Raw genomic sequence first — 4,911 nt, forward strand, 5'->3', positions numbered from 1 at the left:
CTGCCTTCCTGGTGGATCTTTCTTCTGAGAGGGGTGTCCAGATCACAAAGAGGCAGGCTGAGGCCTGGCCCAGGACTTGTGGCTGTTAGAATCACACAGTGAGGTTCTTGTGCTCCCCCCCCGCCCCCCGGTCAGGATTGCTCCTCCCGCCACCCGTTTCATGGTGCGGCTGCTGAGACAGAAGGCAGGGTTGGGTTTCTGGGCCAGTGGAGCAGGGGGATGTAATGCGTCTGCGTCTTCATCAGCTGAGCAAGGTGACGGAACGGCAGGGTAAGGGCCGTGTGGGTGGAAGAGCCCAAGGGCGGGGGGGAACCAGTTTTGCAGAAAGGAGCAATCCCAGAGGCGTCTTTTTGATCTGCTCCAAGTGTCTCGGAGAACCTTGGAAATAGGCTCTGCCTCCCCGACAGCTGGCGCCGCAATGGATTTGTGGACTTTAAGATGCTACCAGGCTCTGCTTCCCCCAGTGCTAGGCTGCCCTTTCCTCTGCTGGCTTGTACTTCAAGACTGCGAGGAGGCAGCTGGGGGTTGCCTGCAGATCAGGGCAGCCAGGGGTGGGTCAGCTCAATTCTGCTGCTTCTGAACTACCATCTGACTTCTCAGTTTGGGCTGCTGCCCCAGCTGCCTCCCCCGGGGGTCCGCAATGTCTTTCTGTGCCCAGGGAGGGGGTGGGGAAGGATGGCTGCTACTGCCATAATGTCACCCAACTCACCTAGGAGCCACGTGGGTGTGGCACTGTGTCCTGAACACCTGTCGGGACAGCACGGCTTGGAGACGTCACTTCTCCCTCCTTCACTTACGGAAGCTCTTTCTTTCCTTGTCTCTGGACTTACCTTTAAACTGTTCCTTCTGTCACAAATCCAGCCCGCTGGCCTGGCCATTGTAGAGCAGCGGAGCGTTCTTTCTCAGAGAACCCTTGCTGGGCTGTGCAAGTCAGGCCTGTAGCCACGGGGGAGGGGCTCTGGGGCCCCCACCTCAACTTCCTCCGGAGGCCCCTAGCTCAGGGCCCCCACCCATCGGAGATGGAAGGAAGGAGCTTCCTGGGCGCTCCCTTCCCCAGACGAAGCCTGTGTCTCTTGCTCGAGGAGCCCCCGTCAAAGTGCTCCTGGCAGCAACGGCTGGGCTGCGCTTTGGCATGTCAGGTGGGCAGATGGGTGGTGGCCTTGATCACCCTTGATAGCCCAGCAAATTTATGGCACCACATTGAGCTGGCGAGGGGGGCCCTCTGTCCTCCTTGCTCCGCCTCATGAAGCTCCTCCTTCCCAGCAGCACATGAGGCTCCGAGGCAGATTCCTGCAGAGGGAAAAAAAACTCTCCATGTCTGCTTTTTCCATCCAGAGTCACCACCCACACTCTCCCGTTGTTCCCCGGTTTGTCATTCTGCACCGTGTCACTTCTTAGATTGTGAATTCGCAGTGTGTGTGTGGGGGGGGGGGGGGTGTAGAGGCTGCAGAACCAGTGCATTGTGTGGCTTTTGTGCACCGGATCAGGGGGAAGGCTGAAGGGAGAAGGAAGAACGGCTTTTTAGGAGGAGATGCAAACCTTTTTAGGGGGAGATGTTTAAGCCTCTGGCACTCAAAGTAGCCAACTGGGCTGTCGTCCTGCTCCTGCTCACCTTTAGTCAAAAGTCAACTCTTCATTGGCCCCTGTTCCCTAGGAATTGGGCAGAGGGCTGAAGAAGCGCTTGCTCTGGACCGGACAGCAGCCAGGATTCAAAAGTGCATTTATTAGGAGAGCGGTTGAAGTTCGTACAATATGTTATTTTCAAAGCACAACGTTTCAACATCAAAAGCAGCCCATCTCTGCGGGTTTCCCAAACTAGCAGCTTGCCTCGTGGTTTGCCGACAGCGGCAGCTCGAAGCAGCAAGGCCAAGAGAGCATCCGGCTCGCCCTCTCTTCTCTGCAGGTCTTTAGGCCTAGCCCTGGAGCATGTCCTGGGGCGGGTCCAGGGGAGAAGGCCACTCCCCCTCCTGGATCGATTGAAAGGAGCTGGCCCTGTTTGAGGAGGAGGAGGAGCCTTCCCAGCGGTAAGTGAAATCTAATCTCCTGTTTTCATCGCACAGTATTTCAACATCAAAAGGCACCCATCTGGGTTAGTCAAAAGCAACCAATTTAGGTGATTTGATTACACATTTCAGCATACCAGGATTTATAAAAGCTGGAAAGATTCATATTCAAAATAGCAAGTACCCATCCCTTCTAATACCAGTCTTTAATCGTTAATATCTCCAGATTTTTTAAATTTGCGTTTCCACTCATCTGCATACAGCATACTCCTGACTCACTCTGGGGTAACTTCAGCCTTGAGGTGGATTACTGGATCTCTCAAAGTTTCATCACCCTCAGCGGGGGCCTCTCTCGATCTGGGTTTCTGCACTTGGAATTGACTCTTAGACATGACTTTGTCATCTGAGGGTGAGGGAAGATATGAAGCTGTACTTGGTTTCAGTCTAGAACCAGCTTGGTTTTTGTTTTGTTTTCAAACTGCCGGAGAGTTTAAAATTATTTATTTTATGCCAGCAGGGGGCCCTGACATCCATGTCAAAAGCTGCAGCCTTCCTCCCCACCCCACCCCACTCCCAGGCGGTGGCTGGTCTGTGTGGGGGGGCGGCTCGGCCATCAAGTGGCTGAGGAGGGGAGGGGAGTGGGCATTGCCGAGATTGGTTTTGGTTGGGGGGCCAGTTTGGTGTAGTGGTTAAGTGTGCGGACTCTTATCTGGGAGAACCGGGTTTGATTCCCCACTCCTCCACTTGCATCTGCTAGAATGGCCTTGGGTCAGCCAGAGCTCTCTTATCTGGGAGAACCAGGTTTGATTCCCCACTCCTCCGCTTGCATCTGCTGGAATGGCCTTGGGTCAGCCATAGCTCTCTTATCTGGGAGAACCGGGTTTGATTCCCCACTCCTCCACTTGCACCCGCTAGCATGGCCTTGAGTCAGCCATAGCTCTGGCAGAGGTTGTCCTTGAAAGGGCAGCTGCTGTGAGAGCCCTCTCAGCCCCACCCACCTCACAGTGTGTCTGTTGTGGGGGAGGAAGGGAAAGGAGATTGTGAGCCGCTCTGAGACTCTTCGGAGTGGAGGGCGGGATATAAATCCAATATCATCTTCTTCTTCTAAAAATTCAAGTGCCCCCATATTTTTTAAAAGTCCCCTGACCTAAAAAAAGTCCTGGCTATGCCCCTGATGCAAGTCAGATGATATAGTTGCTAGCCGTAGTAACTCGGGATGCAACCTCCGTAGTTAGGAACTGTATATCTCTGGCAAACCGATACTGGGGATCAAGCAAGGGGGGAGGCTCACCGCTTTCCCAGGGGTGCTTGGCCAGCAAGTGTCGGGGGTGAAGTGGTTGGCTGGGGGAACCCTCTCCAGAAACGGAGGGGGGCATCCTTGACCGGGAGCTGTGACAGCCACACAGCAGTGTCATGGAGGCGGGGGCCTCAAGCTAGGCTTTCTAGAAGCCGTGGAAAGGAAAGGTTAGGATCCTTGGAATCTTACTGTGGCAACTTCAGCCATCTTGGAAGATGGATGCTGAATTCACAAAAGCCAAGACCCACCTGTCTCCAGCTCGTATTACTGTTACCTCTCTCTCTTTTTGAGGCAAAGAACAATTCCCTTGTTTGCTCTTGTCTGCTGAGTCTGAAAGGCAGCAATATGGTGCCTTCAGAAAGGAAACTTGCCGAGGTGTCGATTATGGGGCGGAGGGGGGGGGGGCGGTGTTGTGGTTTTTCACTGAGGAAAATGAGGGTATCCTTTCTTGTATCCTAACTTGTATTTCAAGACTGCCAGGTGGAAACGCACAACTTCCAATGGGAAGAGTTTTATTCTGCCATCCAGTTGGATTCTCTCTCACCTTTTTCTTATCTAGAGAAAAAGCAATCCAGAGTGAAAGTTTTCCTCTTTTTTATGGGGGCAGAAAGGGCTAATCTGACACAAGCACATTTGGTACCCTGCATGTGGAACCCCAATATCCTTCTTTGCTTGAATGTCGAAACCAGGCAACCCCTTCCATTGAGTCAGACCCTGGGTCTGTTGAGACCAGCTGTGTCTCCTCTAGCTGGCAGGGTCTCAGACAGACAGAGGTCTTTTCACATCATCTCTTGCCTGATCCTCCTAACTGGAGGGATTGAGCCTGGGACCTGGTTGCCAATCCCCAGGTGGGGGCAGGGGATCCCCCAGTTTGGAGGCCCTCCCCCGCTTCAGGGTCATCAGAAAGCGGGGGGAGGGGAGGCCAATGTCTGCTGGGAACTCTGTTATTCCCTAGGGAGATTTATTCACAGCAGATCCACTGACCCCAGGCTACAGTTCTGTGCCAAATCTATTTTGGTAAGCGGATCTGCTGAGCCAGCAGTGCAGCACCAGCTTGCAAGCAGCAAGGAGTGCATTTGGCATAATCAGCAGTCTGGCAATACGTGTAGCCTCCTCCCCTGTGCGGCCTGTAGGCACAACAGCACAGGAGTGAAACGTGAGGCTGCTAGAACTGGACCCTCTTTCCAGCGCTGCTAAGGATGCGGTATAGCCCGATTTTGTCAGAGCTCAGAAGTTAAGTAGGGTCAGTATTGGAGGGGAGACCCACCAAGGAAGACTCTGCAGAAGAAGGCAATGAACAGGCCAACTCTGCTGCTCACTTGCCTTGAAAACCCTTTGCTGGGGTCCCCATCAGTCAGCCGCAACTTAACAGTGTTTTACATGCCCCAGCTCATCTAGGGTGTGCTGCGCAATGCAAGAGGGACTGAGATTCCCAGCTCCTGGCTGAACCCCCGTGGGGGTGCTGTTTGAGAAGAAGATGGCCTCACAGAACTGCTTGGCTTGCTGCCCCTGGTTGCTTCTCTGAAGGCACCAGTTTGGCTCACAGCGTTTGGCGTTCCCAGAAGGCCTTCACAGCTGCCCCGCCATGCCCTGAAGGCCAGAACCTCCCCA

The sequence above is a fragment of the Heteronotia binoei genome, chromosome 15, assembly GCF_032191835.1.
Source record: "Heteronotia binoei isolate CCM8104 ecotype False Entrance Well chromosome 15, APGP_CSIRO_Hbin_v1, whole genome shotgun sequence".
Taxonomy (NCBI): domain Eukaryota; kingdom Metazoa; phylum Chordata; class Lepidosauria; order Squamata; family Gekkonidae; genus Heteronotia; species Heteronotia binoei.